The sequence below is a fragment of the Heptranchias perlo genome, chromosome 13 (assembly GCF_035084215.1).
Source record: "Heptranchias perlo isolate sHepPer1 chromosome 13, sHepPer1.hap1, whole genome shotgun sequence".
In the NCBI taxonomy this organism is placed as follows: Eukaryota; Metazoa; Chordata; class Chondrichthyes; order Hexanchiformes; family Hexanchidae; genus Heptranchias; species Heptranchias perlo.
Window position 1 is genome coordinate 13,633,543 of NC_090337.1, and position 16,682 is coordinate 13,650,224.

The following is a 16,682-nucleotide window of genomic DNA, read 5'->3' on the forward strand; positions in this document are numbered from 1 at the left end:
GCTTGCATGTGTGTAAGTTCATATATGCAATGTTTGCCCATATATGTTATGCTTATGTATTTGTGTATCCATGTGAGTGATGTTTGTATAACCATTGTGTGTTGTCTTTACATATGGGTTTGTGTTGTGTGCATTGTTTTTATATAAGTATCAGCCTTGGCTCACACTCACTATCTGAGTCAGTAAGTTGTGGGATCAACAACAACAATGTGCATTTATATAGCGCCTTTAACTTAGTAAAACATCCCAAGGTGCTTCACAGGAGCGTTATCAAACAAAATTTGACACCGAGCCACATAAGATATTAGGATAGGTGAGGTCAAATAGGTAGGTTTTAAGGAGTGCATTAAAGGAGGAGAGAGAGGTGGAGAGGCGGAGAGGTTTAAGGAGGGAATTCCAGAGTTTAGGGCCTAAGCAGCTGAAGGCACAGCTGCCAATGGTGGAGCAATTAAAATCGGGGATGCGCAAGAGGCAAAAATTGGAGGAACGCAGAGATCTCAGAGGTTTGTAGGGCTGGAGGAGGTTACAGAGACAGGGAGGGGTGAGGCCATGGAGGGATTTGAAAACAAGGATGGGGGTATTAAAATCATGGCGTTCCAGACTGGGAGCCAATGTAGGTCAGCGAGCACAGGGGTGATGTGTGAACGGGACTTGATGTGAGTTAGGATACGGGCAGCAGAGTTGTGGATGAGCTCAAGTTTATGGAGGGTGGAAGATGGGAGGCCGGCCGGGAGAGCATTGGAATAGTCGAGTCTAGAGGTAACAAAGGCAAGCCCCACTTTAGTGACTTGAGCATATAATCTAGGCTGACACTTCTGTGCAGTATTGAGGGAGTGCTGCACTAACAGAGGTGCTTTCTTTAAGATGAGGCGTTAAACCGTGGCACCTTGAAGGAGAGCTGGGGAGTTCTCCTGGTGTCCTGGTCAACATTTATACCTCAACCAACATCATAGATTTGGTCTTTTATCAAATTGCTGTTTATGGGACCTTGCTGTGTGCAAATTGGCTGCCACATTTCCCCACATCACAATAGTAACTGCGCTTCTAAAGTACATAATTGGCTGTGAAGCACTTTGAGATATCCTGAGGTTGTGAAAGATGCTATATAATTGCAAATTCATATTTTCAATTGAGTGTGTGAGACTGAGTGTGTTAACTATTGGGAAGACCGAAGCCATTGTCTTCTGCCCCTGCCACAAACTCCATCCTCCTTCCTGGCCACTGTCTGAGGCTGAACCAGATTATTCACAGTCTCATCATCCTATTTGACCCTGAGCTGAGCTTCCAACCCCACATCATATCTTCTCCATCATCAAAAGCGCCTACTTCCACCTCTGTAACATCTCCCATCTCTGCCCCTGCCTCAGCCCATCCACTGCTGAAACCCTCATCCATGCCTTTGTTACCTCTAGATTTAACTATTCCAATGGTCTCCTAGCTGACCTTCCACCTTGCAACCTCTATAACCTTGAGCTCATCCAAAACTCTGCTGCCCGTATCCTAACTCATACCAAGTCCCGCTTGCTAATCACCCCAGTGCTTGCCGACTTACTTAGGCTCCCGGTCCGGCAACGCCTCGATATTAAAATTCTCATTCTTGTGTTCAAATCCCTCCATGGCCTCATCTCTCCCTATCTCTGTAACCTCCTCCAGCCCTACAACCCTCCGAGATGCAAAGACTGGTATAAAAGCCTTAATGTAGCTTTTCTGAGTCCTGAAAACTAAACGCCCTACGATCCTTTTGGTCATTGCAAGCTGGTGAATCAAATATCTAATTTCACGGGCACAGTCCCAATCATGTTGCTGTTCTTCTAACCATCTTCCCCGTGTATTGTTAAGTATCGTTAACTGTGAGGGGCAGTGCTGCAGATGTCCCTAGAGCAGCCTTTCATTTCAAGGCTGACTGCTTGCTTTGTCCTTGGCAAGTCCCCCACTTACTCCAACAATCTTTTGTGTTCCAAATCATCCTTCTTTTAAATCATCCAAAATCAGATCTGGATAGAGGTGACCTCACTCTGGCTAAGTGCCTCCTGGCCCAATTCTACCTGATTCCACTCAATTGTGCTCCATTGATCAGCCAACATGCTGCCTTCGAACTGACTGTCTAAAGCCCCATGTGTTGGTATTGGTCCAAGTGAAATTGAGTGACGTGGCTGAAGGAAAATCCAGGTGTGAGGGCCCTCGAACAGCTTCTTCTACCATATCTGCAGTCATAAATAGAGGGTAAGTGTTAGGAACATCACCACAAAATCTGATCAAAATGAGTTCCCCGATAACTTAGTTGCTCAATACACCGGTCAGTGTCGTACTGAAACATACAGACCAGGACGGTCCTAGGTTTGATCCCCAATCTGGGCTGAGTCAGCTGACCTCTATTGGGGTGCTAAAATTTTGGCCTGAGGGTTCCTGGGCTAAGGAGAGGGACGGTTAGCCAGTGTCCAATTCCTAATGTGGGGAACATAAACACCGGCACAGACCAGTTGGTCCGAATGGCCTGTTTCTGTGCTGTATATTCTATGTAATTCGACTGGAAAGAGTTCATGTGTGGATATTGGGTGAGAACTGGATCGGGCTTATCTAATGTTCCTATGATGAAATAGCCTATCAATTTTCATTGTCTATGCTCACACATGAATAATGGCTCCTGGGTTACTGCATTGGAGGCTGTCAGCAATCAAGGAACAATACCAATGTTACTGCCAATTAGCACCTCAAGGAGAGGAGGGGAATATAGGGAAAAATGGGGGGCATTATTTCTAAAGTATAAGGTCAAACATTGTTAGCTGTATACAACCCACTTCTGGTCGGCCCCACTTTGATTCTGGGGTGGCTGGAACATATTCTGAATTTCTCGTGGCAGGGACAAGGTGCAACACAAATTGACTGTTCTCGAGTGATACATTTAAAACCTGTGAACTGGTTACTCATCAGTATCAGTCAGTTAGACGATAAAGAATTGTACTGTTATCTGCAAGCAAGATGGGGTTTATGGCTTCAACGATAAGCAAATAGTTACAAGGGCATATGGAAATTTAAAAAAAGCCATCTGCCAGATTTACCAGCTGGCAATTGGGTCAGAATATAAACTACCCGAGAACCTTAGGAAGGGGAGGTGAACTCAAGATAATTCTTAATGGGATCTGAATGGGAGGAGATTTGGACGCTGTACATCCCGGGCTGGTCTGTAGCAGGATACAGGAGATGCAACTAATACTAGTGCACAAATCCAACTACAAACCAAGCAGGCTTCATGAGATGGACTCTGCATATCTGTGAGATGGTGGAAAGGATGTCGCGAGACAGGTATAAGTCTTTGCAATATTTCGAGCATCTGATCAAATCCTATCTTTTTAGGGGAGCGGGGGAGTTTACTGAGCTTTGCAATGGTTACTGTGGCTGGATGTCGCAGGTGAACTGGCATTCTGTCTCCGGAGCCTTCCTTTAAAAAGATAATAATCTTCAAGAGGGAAAAAAAAATAGTCAACATATAGCTGGATCTGACCTCATAACTTTGTAACGTAGCTAAATAAGTAATTCCATTTGTTTAAAATGTAGCTTCATTTGATCTGGCAGTAACATTGGAAAAAAATAGCAAAGGTCAAGAATTGATTCATTTCTTTGGCTATGGGACCCGTTGGTAGAGTATTTTTAGCAGCGCCATCACAACACAAGAGGTGAAAGAGCTTGATGTTGTTCTGTGACTATTGATTTTAGTTCAATATTGTTGCAGTGTCACTCCCTGTCGTGGTGTGAGAGAATTTTTAGTGACACACTGTAATGGGAGAAAGTTACACGTGGGCCTTCACTGGGGCTATCAGCCTTGGCGATTGAGATTGGGCTGTGTGATATCAGTAACGCTATTTTAACAAAGGAGTTAACTTGTATAAAATAAACGGTTCAATGTTTTTTGTTAAAACAGCAGATGAAGGAATTTCATCCAAACATATTGGCATATTTGTTACTAATCTCGAACAGCACAATTTTAATCCATTGTTGAACTAATATGCAAAGTATGTGATCTCCCTGTAACATTGACTGAAATAAAACTATTTACCCCATCACCGCCCAACAGCTAGCGAGTATTTTAATGCCTTTTCATATTTTCATTTGTAAGGTAAGCCGTCTAATGGAATGTTAGATGTAGTTGTGCTTATTAATGACCATAGTTACAGAAAATTAGTCAAAGTTATTTCCAATGGTGCTAACAATAACTTGCATTTATATAGCACCTTTAACATTAGCAAATGTCCTAAAGTTCTCCACAAATAGTGTAAGAAAATCAGGTACAGAGCCGCAAGGGAGAGATGAGGAGGGGTGACTGAAAGCTTGGTCAAAGAGATGGGTCTTGAGTTGAGTTTTTAAAAGGGTGACAGAGAGAGATGGAAAGATTTAGTTAGGCAGTTCCAAAGAGCAGGACCAAGGCAGCTAAGCACTCTGCCACCAATGATAGGGTGAAGGGAGAGGAGGATGCACAGAAGGCCAGAGTCAGAGGAACGGGAGCACCCAGGAGGGGATAGAGCTGGAGAGATTGCAACGATAGAGTGGGGCAAGGCCATGGGGTAATTTATAGGCGAGGACAAGGATTTTAAATTTGACATGTTGGGAAACAGGGAGCCACTGTAGGTAAGCAAGTGTGGGGGTGCCATAAGAACGTAAGAAATAGGAGCAAGAGTAGGCTATATGGTCCCTCGAGCCTCCTCCATCACCCGGTAAGATTGTGGCTGATCTTCTACCTCAACTCCACTTTCCCACCCAATCCCCATATCCCTTGATTCCCCTAGAGTCCAAAAATCTATCGATCTGAGTTTTGAATATACTCAACGACTCAGCATCCACAGCCCTCTGGGGTAGAGAATTCCAAAGATTCACAACACTCTGAATGAAGAAATTTTCCTCATCTCTGTACCAAATGGCCGACCCCTTATCTTGAGACTATGACCCCCTCGTTCTAGACTCTCCAGCCAGGGGAAACAGCCTCTCAGCATCTACCCTGTCAAGCCCTCTCAGAATCTTATACGTTTCAATGAGATCATCTCTCATTCTTCTAAACTCCAGAGAATATAGGCCCATTCTACTCAATCTCTCCTCATACAACCCTCTCATCCCAGGAATCAATCTAGTGAACCCCCTTTAAGGCAAGTGTATCCTTCCTTAGGTAAGAAGATCAAAACTCTACACTGTACTCCAGGTGAGGTCTCACCAGAGCCCTCTGTAATTGCAGCAAGACCTCCTTACTCTTATAATCTAACCCCCTTGCAATAAAGGCTAACATACCATTTACCTTCCTAATTATTTGCTGCACCTGCATGTTAACTTTCTGTGATTTGTGTACAAGACACCCAAATCCCTCTGACTACCAACATTTTTTAGTCTCTCACCTTTTAAAAAATATTCTGCTTTTCTATTCTTCCTACCAAAGTGGATAATTTCACATTTCCCCACATTATACTCCATCTGCCACCTTCTCGCCCACTCACTCAACCTGTCTCTATCCCTTTGCAGACTCTTTGTGTCCTCCTCACAGCTTACTTTCCCATCTAGCTTTGTATTGTCAGCAAACTTGGATACGTTACACTCGGTCCCCTCATTTAAGTCATTGATATATATTGCAAACAGCTGAGACCCAAGCAATGATCCTTGCGGCACTCCACTAGTTACAACCTACCAACCCAAAAATTACTTGTTTATTCCTACTCTCTGTTTTCTGTCCATTAACCAATCCTCAATCCATGCTAATATATTACCCCCAATCCTATGAGCCCTAATCTTGTGTAACAACCTCTTATGTGGCACCTTATCGAATGCCTTTTGAAAATCCAAATATACTACATCCACTGGTTCCCCCTTATCTACCCTGCTAGTTACACCCTCAAAAAACTCTAATAGAGTCAAACACAATTTCCCTTTCATAAAACACATGTTGACTCTGTCTAATTATATTATGGTTTTCTAAGTCCTTAATAATAGATTCTAGCATTTTCCCTACTACTGATGTCAGGCTAACTGGCCTATAGTTCACTGTTTCTCTCTCCCTCCTTTCTTGAATAGCGGGGATGAACAAAAGCAAACTAGTATGCAAATTGCAATATTTTACTTAAATAAATTATTGAAAGAGGCAATTCTTGACTCAATGAAACATACACTTGGCTCACTTTAATCTAAAACTTTTATCCAGGAACCTTGATTATCTGACTGGTAGGTGGGTAACGGTCTCTTGCAATGCATTTTGCAGGTAATGATCCAGATCTCTCATTCTCTGACTCTAATCTTCTGACTTGGCGAACTTCTTCCTGTTCAGCAAAACCAAAGTACGCTGAGATCTGTGCAAAAACCAAGAAAGAAATCTGCCAGAAGAGACAAAAAAAGATTACTATCAGCTTGGCTAAGTGGTACAGTTTACCTTTAAGTCAAAACGTTGTGGGTTCAAGTCTCATACTTAAGCATGTAATTGAGGCTGGCATTGCAGTGTAGTACAGACGGAGCTGGAGGTATTGTCCTTTGAATGAGGTGTTAAACCAAGGGCCTATCTACCTGTTCAGATGAATATAAAAGATCTTATGGCACTTTGTTCAAAGATGAGCAGCCGAGTTCCCCTGGTGTTCTCACCATCATTAATCCCTTAACCAACATCATCAAAAAATAGATTAACTGGTCATTCATCTCATTGCTTTTTGTAGGACCTTAATGCTGTGTTGGCCTACAAAACAGCAGGGACTACATTTCAAAATGTAATTTGTTGTGTAGGAGAAATGCCATAAAAATTACCTTAAATGTGTATTCAAAATGTAGACAGTAGTCAGACTGAATGCAGGATTTGCCAATCTGCTTATATTCTATCATCACAGACAAGCCATCAACAGTGTAATTTTATATATATAGAGTGCACAGTGTATCTAGTACTCACTTCCTTACTTTTAGCTGTACAAGGTAGATTATAAACCCAACAAAGCAAAAAAGTTAATATTTGACAAGAAAAAGCATCTCTAATGCAATGTTTGTTTGTCTAGCTTCTCAGTTGGATACAATAGTTAATTAAATTTTAATTTGTGGCAAGCTTTACCTGTATTTATTCAACAAATTACTTTGAGAGATCCCATGATGGTTGTAAATTATATAATAACTTAAAGGAAAGGATTAATGCTCAGTAAACCATGAAGCATAATACAAACAAAACATTCCTTACCAGGGACAGAAGATAAGCATTCAAGCCCATAACCAGGAGATGGCTCACTAAACTTGTCCTGCATTGTCCATACCTGTGTGAGGTCCTTTATTAGGGAGTAAACAAGTGGCCTTTCATGTCTAGGTGCCAAAATCCAAAGACCTGTTGACCATAATGCCTTGCACCCTTGAGCCTATTCGGCCAATCAATTAGATCATGGTTGATCTGTATCGTAACTCCATCCACTCGCCTTGGTTCTGTGACCCTTAATACCCTTGCCTAACAAACATCTGTCAATCTCAGTTTTGAAATTTTTAATTGACCCCCCAGCCTCAACAGCTTTTTGGGGAAGAGAGTTCCAGATTTCCACTATCCTTTGTGTGAAGAAGTGTTTTCTGACAACGCCCCTGAATGGCCTAGCTCTAATCGTAAGGTTATGCCCCCTTGTTCTGGACTCTCCAACCAGAGGAAATAATTTCTCTCTATCTACCCAATCAACTTCTTTGATCATCTTAAACACCTCAGCACTGTACATAGTTCAGTGCTGTATCTAAAGTTACAGTACTTACAGAGAGTATGTTAAAGTGTTGAAGTTACATTTACTATCCAATGCTGAAAGTTGAAGTAATGCAACAATAATTTGCAATTAGCGCCTTTAAAATAGAAGATGTCCCAAGGTGCTTTACAAAGAAATAACAAGAGGAACAAATTTTGAGCCACGGGGGAGAGGTTAGCTGAGGTGGCTGAACAGTGGGTCAAAAAGATGGGTTTTGAGAAGATTTTTAATGGAGGACAGAGAAATAGAGGGGTTTAAGGGGGGAGTTGAAGAGTAGGGCAAGATGACTGAATGCTCTACAACTGTTGGTGGGGCAAAAGGAAGGAGGCTTGCACAGGAATCCAGAGTTGGCGGACTGGAGGGTGCGGGAAGGGTTGTATGGTTGGAAGAGGTCGTAGAGGTAGGGAGATGTGAGGCTGTAAGGAATTTGAAGGCAAAGTTTTTAAATTGTATGCACTGGGGGATAGTGTAGGTCAGCGAGGATGGGCGTGATGGGCAAGCAGAATTGGTATGGCACAGGATGCAGGGAGATGAGTTTTGGCCAAGTTGGAGTTTATGGAAGGTGGGTAATGGAAGCCTAGTAAAGGGAGGTGAGGTTTAATCGAGTCTAGAAATGACAAAAGTAGGATAAGAGTTTCAGTGGAGGGAGCGCTGAGATAGGAGCGTTGTTGCAGAGGTGGACAGTCTTGGTGATGGAGGGGACGTGGCCTGTGAAACTCAGCTCAGGGTCAAACATGGAGCTGAAATTGTGTTCAGCCTGAGTGAGTGGCCAGGGAGGGTGATGGTATCAGTGGTAATGAAATATAATTATGGCGGCTGCTAAATCAATAGCTCCTGACTTCCTGATGTTCAGCTGAAGGAAGCTGTGACTCATCCAAGATTTGATGTCGTAGAGGGCAGCCTGACCGAACACAAGCGGTCGTAGGGTCCATAACTTTCATGCTGCATGCTGTAGTACGTTACTGCAAATATTATTGGAAATATTGCATAATTACTGTGTACTTTTAAATGTTTAATGTTCTCTTCAAACTTTTTATAAAGTTCTTTAATACTGCACATTTGCATTCTAGTTATTCAAAAGTCAGGGTCCAACTTGACTTTAAGTAACTCTGTACATATTTTCTGATGACTGAAAGTACGATTTGCTTTTAAACTTGTACTGTGATCCTTGAATGAAAAACATGTACTGCTGGTGGTATCTAGATGCTGATTTTAACAGTTTTCGGCACATAAGTTTTCATGTCAGCTCATTTTAACTCCTCGGTCTCATTTAAAGGCTGCCAGACGACTTCCCACCCGTTAACCTGGAATATTACTCAAAATTAAACTGTGGGGGTAGAACAAGGAGGCACAGGCTCAAAGTAGACAGGGTCATTTTAGGGGTGATATCAGGAAATTCTTGCTCACACAAAGAGTGATCAACATGTGGAATAAACTTATAGATAGATTAATGGCGGCAAGAACCCTGGAATGATTTAAGAAAGAATTGGATGCTACAATGGGACTAGGATAGGATCACTTTGGATGGATGAATCAAAGTGGGTTGAATGGCCTCTTTCATCTGTAATAATTTTGTGACCTTGTGGTCACAAGACACATAATGTGGAGAAGCTGCGAGGTCTTATAAGATCGCCCCAAAGCGCTGTACCTGATCCTGGCCTGTGTCTGGTACAGTTCACTGGTGTCTTGTAGAAAGGACACGCAGACTAAGAAAGGACACACACACCAAGAAAGGACACACACACCAAGAAAGGACACTCACACCAAGAAAGGACACTCACACCAAGAAAGGACACTCACGCTAAGAAAGGACACTCACGCTAAGAAAGGACACTCACACCAAGAAAGGACACACACACCAAGAAAGGACACTCACGCTAAGAAAGGACACTCACGCTAAGAAAGGACACGCAGACTAAGAAAGGACACACACACCAAGAAAGGACACACACACCAAGAAAGGACACACACACCAAGAAAGGACACTCACGCTAAGAAAGGACACTCACGCTAAGAAAGGACACGCAGACTAAGAAAGGACACACACACCAAGAAAGGACACACACACCAAGAAAGGACACTCACACCAAGAAAGGACACTCACGCTAAGAAAGGACACTCACGCTAAGAAAGGACACTCACGCTAAGAAAGGGCACTCACACCAAGAAAGGACACACACACCAAGAAAGGACACTCACACTAAGAAAGGACACTCACACTAAGAAAGGACATGCAGACTAAGAAAGGACACTCACACTAAGAAAGGACACTCACACCAAGAAAGGACACACACACCAAGAAAGGACACACACACCAAGAAAGGACACTCACGCTAAGAAAGGACACTCACACTAAGAAAGGACACTCACACCAAGAAAGGACACACACACCAAGAAAGGACACACACACACCAAGAAAGGACACTCACACTAAGAAAGGACACACACCAAGAAAGGACACACACACCAAGAAAGGACACTCACACCAAGAAAGGACACTCACACCAAGAAAGGACACACACCAAGAAAGGACACTCACACTAAGAAAGGACACTCACACCAAGAAAGGACACACACACCAAGAAAGAACACACACACCAAGAAAGGACACTCACACTAAGAAAGGACACACACCAAGAAAGGACACACACACCAAGAAAGGACACACACACCAAGAAAGAACACGCAGACTAAGAAAGGACACTCACTCTAAGAAAGGACACTCACTCACTAAAAAAGGACACGCAGATTAAGAAAGGACATGCAGACTAAGAATAGCAGCCGTATAGTCTCCAGCCCCACAGTGGAGCACTGCTGCACCCTACAGGGAAAGATTAAAATTTACATGAGGTGCTAGGAGATTGAAGCAATCTCTAACAGCCAGACTCCTTGGATACTCTTTGCTGTTGTCATCGGCTCCGCTAAATAATATAGGAACATAGGAATTGCTAGACGAGAAAAGACCACGGTCCATTTAGTTCGCCTTCGACCATCCTGGTACTCGCGTGATACAACGATAATTGGAGATGTTGACTAATCATAACAATCAATCTCTATCAATTATTTTACAACAAATCCAGACATGAGGCGAGAAAAACCCCAGTGGTGAAGAGCTTTGAGGACCATAGGTCCAAAGACACCTGTTCTTCCCAAGCATTCTACACTTACTACATGTCATGTCTCAAATTATTCTGATACTGCATCCCAAAATATTATTTTCTGAAAGAAAATGATTTAATTTGCATTTGAATGAAACAATACTAACTGCTTCCAATGTCTCCTTAGGGAGTCTGCTCCATAGATTGACCACTCACTGAAATAGGGAAACATTATGATGTTAATCGTGTGTTATTTACAGTGCACCAACCTGCTTGAGGCAGGTGCTTCGTGTCCACGCTAAGAATCTCCCAGCAAATCAGCCACTAGCACAAAGGCGAAGGAGACCTCTGCTCCAAGAACATTTGCCTGAGGAAGGAGAAAATCTCCGAAAGCTTGTGAATTTAAAATAAAATTGCTGGACTATAACTTGGTGTTGTAAAATTGTTTCCAATTTCCTCTGCCTCACACCCAGGAACATGGTGCAGACAGTGCATTAGACGGAGGATAATTGTCCCCTTAATGCCAGTGAAGAGCTATGGGGTCAGTCGACTCTTTGCTGACATTACAGAGATTAAAAATTAATTTTCAAAAGTTCACAGTTGTCTTGGATGCAGTTACATTTTAGCTTGCGTGAGTCGGCTGTGGTGTCAGATACTTTACTGAGTTGGTCCCACACTGTTTGCCAAATGTAAAGAAGGACTTGCATTTATATAGCGCCTTTCATGACCTCAGGACATCCCAAAGTGCTTTACAGACAATGCAGTACTTATTTTTGAAGTGTAGTCACTGTTGTAATGAAGGTAACATGGCAGCCAATTTGCACACAGCAAGATCCCACAAACAGCAATGAGATAACAATCAGATCATCTGTTCTTTTATTGATGTTGATTGAGGGATAAATATTGACCAGGACAACAGGGAGAGCTCCCCTGCTCTTCTTCAAATAGTGTTGTGGGAACTTTTACGTCCACCCAAGAGAGCAGACGGGACCACAGTTTAACATCTCATCCGAAAGACAGCACCTCCGACAGTGCAGTCCTCCCTCAGTACTGCCGGCCTAGATTTTGTGCTCAAGTCTCTGGACTGGGACTTGAACCCACAGCCTTCTGACACAGAAGTGAGAGTGCTACCACTGAGCCACGGATGACACCATTAGGACTGTGGTGAGACTGCGCTATCGGTCTGGGAGCAGCAGCTGTAGAGTGCAAGGTGCAACCAGCAAGACTCCTCCTCTAGAATGTATTTGGGACTGTTCTCTGCTGCTGCTGAGAACTAGTGCCATAGTAACTGTGTATCTACGGCGTCCACTATTGTTATGGCGCAGAAATCCCAGCATGTTATGGCGCGAGTGACTTACACCATTACGTACGCCGTGCCATAACTCGTTGGGACTTCTGCATTGCTCCACCATTACCGGGCGCTGGAAAGAGCTAGAAGGTCATTATCATAGCTCCACCCCCAGTAAAGTCAATGGCGATCACAAATTTGCTGCATTTAAGCCATTCTTCATGCCGTTACCACTTAGACTGAAAGATAATAGCACTGGAGATCTGGCAGCAGCCTGATTTATGGACTTGTATCTGAAAAAACAAAGTTGTTTTAGCATGGTACCAAAAGAGAAAAAGAAACAGAAATAAATTGATGCACTGGTAACAAAACTGTTCCAATTTTAACGATGTGAAAATGGCAGGAGCGAGAATTAATGCGAATTAATGTGAGAGGAAGCGAATTCCAACGGAACAAGGCTGCTGTCATGTGCAAGTGTGAGACCCAAGGAGGGTTAGTAATCTCGATTCTAACTGTTAATTGTCTTGACTGCAAATAGCCACACTGTATATGGATGATGGCTTCGATTTAGACAGGGTAGGAGCTGCCTGCTTAAAATCGCAATATCTGGCATCTGTGTATGTAGAAAATCAGAATCTCTCCGTGCTTTATGTATTCAAAAAGCCAGTGGCTGTCTCAGGTGACGCGATCTGGCATTAAAACATTGGGCACTTTGCAATTATTAAAATGAAGAACAAGTCAAACAGTGAGTAGAGTAAAATCTTCATAGACTAACATGACAACATAACTAGACTTGTATAATTCTGCTGGATGTTGTTAAATAAACTGGTAAAGGGGATTAGTAAATAAACCAGTAAAGGTGGTTGATAAATAAACCAGTAAAGGTGGTTGGTAAATAAACCAGTAAAGGGGATTAGTAAATAAACCAGTAAAGGTGGTTGGTAAATAAACCAGTAAAGGTGATTGGTAAATAAACCAGTAAAGATGTTCTTTCTTCTGCTCCTACATCCTCCAGTGCGAGTCACTTTGGTGGTGGGATCAATACATTGGCCATTGGCCATCGGCTTCTGATTCGCCGCTATACCATTGACTTAGTTGAAAGAAAATTGGGCTGAGTGTATGTTAGCGGATTTTCCTATCGCTACCAGAGGGTTGTTAATCCTTCAACAATAGCTTTCGCGCGATACAAGTTCAAGTGGTTATTGTGTAGCAAGCTTTAATTGATTGACTCACAACAGTATTATAGTTATAATACAACTGTTTTCAGATTACATTAAATACAACCTGATTTCCTCGGATTCAGGATGATCATAGAGTTATACAGCACGGATAGAGGCCCTTCGGCCCATCGTGTCCGCGCCGGCCATCAAGCCCTGTCTACTCTAATCCCATATTCCAGCATTTGGTCCGTAGCCTTGTATGCTATGGCATTTCAAGTGCTCATCCAAATGCTTCTTGAATGTTGTGAGGGTTCCTGCCTCCACAACCCTTTCAGGCAGTGAGTTCCAGACTCCAACCACCCTCTGGGTGAAAAAGTTCTTTCTCAAATCCCCTCTAAACCTCCCGCCTTTTACCTTGAATCTATGTCCCCTTGTTATAGAACCCTCAACGAAGGGAAAAAGCTCCTTAGTATCCATCCTATCTGTGCCCCTCATAATTTTGTACACCTCAATCATGTCCCCCCTCAGCCTCCTCTGCTCCAAGGAAAACAAACCCAATCTTCCCAGTCTCTCTTCATAGCGGAAGCGCTCCAGCCCTGGTAACATCCTGGTGAATCTCCTCTGCACCCTCTCCAAAGCGATCACATCCTTCCTGTAGTGTGGCGACCAGAACTGCACACAGTACTCCAGACCTGACCTCTGTGGATTTCCTGTGGCTATGGACTTCCGACCGTCCTCTCGAGAGTTCTAACTTTTGGGAGGGGGAATGCCCTATCTTTATACTATTCGGCTGTGTTGTTCTGCATGTAAGCATCTCTGACCTTATCTCATGGTCATAAGGCCTCCCACTGTGCTAACACCATGTTAGCAACTCAAGATAAGCTGTTTTACAAGTTCTAACCAATGACCTCAACCCTCATCTTTGTTTACAAGCTGTTTGTTCCTTTGAGGGATGGTTGGCCTTTCTTATCTGAGTACAGCCCCCCTTTCGGCCTTGCACGGCTCCCGCCATGTCTACTGTTTATGGAGCCTTTTCACTTTATTTACCAATCCCCTTTACAGGTTTATCAGGCCTTAGGGTATGTGGTTTCTTAGCAACTATCTGTTACAGACCGTCTCCTGGCTTTGGTTGTTTGCATCATTCTAATGCCTCAGCTTTCTTTCTATGACCTCTTGGGTTTCTGTAAGGTATCTTTCTCACAGAGATGCTGAACTTTGCTCCCCTTTAACATCCACCCTCTTTCTTGGTGCTGTGTGAACCGGTATTCTTGCCTATGCTTGTTTCAAACCATATTCTTATGGTGTAAAACCAGCGGTCGAACTGCAATCGCCCGTTTTTGGCCTGCTGGTGAAAGGTAAAATTTCCTCCTTTTGCGTGAGGAAGAATTTCCTGATATCCCTCCTAAAATTACCCTTCTCCCCTAGTTTGAACTTAGTGCCCCTTTGTCCTGCAATCCACAGTTTAATATAAAGTAATATTACGGATTAACTTTTTTAGCAATCTTATAAACCTCTATAAGGTCACCTCTCAGACGCCTCCTTTCCTGTCTGAAAAGCCCAAAGGGCTGATTTTAACTTTCAGTGGTTGCATATTGACTGCCGATTGTCTTTTCCGTTGACTTCACACAGTCAGCATTTTATTGTCTCTGATTGCAGGCAAAGGAAACCCAGAGTAGAACAGAGCAGTTAGGAACCGGAGGGGGCGCATCAGATCTGAAGCCTTTGACACACCTGAAAGATCTGACCTTGGACTGAGTTGGCTGCCACTGCATGATTCCCGCTGGAGAGGGGCATGCCAGTGGTGCACCTGTCTCTGGCTATTCACTACTCCAGTACAGTACAGTACTAAGAGAGTGCTGCACTGTTGGAGGTGCCATCTTTTGGATGAGACGTTAAACCGAGGCCCTCTCAGGTGGACGTAAAAGATCCAATGGCACTATTACAAAGAAGAGCAAGGGAGTCCTGGCCAACATTTATCCCTCAACCAACATCACATAAATCAGATTATCTGGTCATCATCACATTGCTGTTTGTGGGACCTTGCTTTGTGCCAATTGACTGCCACGTTTCCTACATTACAACACTGACTACACTTCAAAATAACTTAATTAGGTGTAACGTACTTTGGGACGTCCTGAAGTTGTGAAAGGCGCTATGTAAATGCAAGTTTTATTATTTTTTAAAGGTCCCCCCTCACCGTCTATCTCCCAATGGCCAAGAGAATTCCCAAAGGGATTCCTATGCTACCCACAAGGTGCTCGTCCTTATTTCAGGCAGACTATCTTGAATGGTAGGAGAAAGCAAAAAGATCCAATCCAAACAAAATCTGAAACACCCAGAGTGCAATGTCCAGACAGCAAAAAAGGCCCGTAAACAAGCTCTCATGGAGCGCAGCAAAGGCCAGTACAGCTCTAACGTCGCTGCTGCTGGCTGCACGCCTGAAGGATCTTATCCTGTTCCATTACTGCCATTGTACCAAAGAGGCAACAAATGGGAATTCCAGGAGATGCCAAGACACGCCCACCCCCAACTAATGCCAAAGTCCATGAATCGAAAGGTATTGATGAGGCTAGCGCCACAGAGCAGTGCAAGCCTCCTGTTCCTCCAATGCTGTGCCAATGGAAAACCCAAGGTAGTGCGTTTTAAACACAAATTGGTCACCAGGCCTCTGCCCCTGGGTTTCCCGGCCCGCTAGGTCCAGCCTTGTGCTGAATTCCAGCTTCTTAGTTGCAAGGTGAAGTGTTTAATGTGAAAATATGAAGTTCAAAAGATCCCAGACAGTCTGCAGATTAACTCTACCTTTTTAAGGTTGCTAAAGAGCAGACTGTCCTGTGGGCTATTACTCTGGCATCCTGACACCGGTGAGTGTTTTAAGCTGTTTTAATGGTGCTGTGCTGGTGCCACTGGCTCTTGGTGCCAAGTCTCACGGAAATGGCCTATATCCTGGCATCGGTGCTGCGATGCGCCAGCCCATGACCTTTGGCATTGACCCCGCCAAAGGTCGTGGGGTCAGGGGAGGCCTCTTTAATTTAAATACCCCGGGCAGGCATCTGTGCTCTCTAAAGAAAGAGCTTGCATTTATATAGCGCCTTCCACAACCTCAGGATGTCCCAAAGCACTTTGCAGCTAATGAAATACCTTTGAAGTGTAGTCACTGTTGTAATGTAGGAAACGCAGCAGCCAATTTGCACACAGCAAGCTCCCACCAACGGCAATGTGATAATGACCAGATACTCTGTTTTAGTGATGTTGGTTGAGGGATAAATATTGGCCAAGACACCAGGGAGAACTCCCCTGCTTTTCTTTGAAATAGCACCATGGGATTTTTTACATTCACCTAAGAGGGCAGATAGGATCTCAGTTTAACATCTCAACAAAAAGCCAGCACCATCTGATAACGCAGCACTCCCTCAGTACA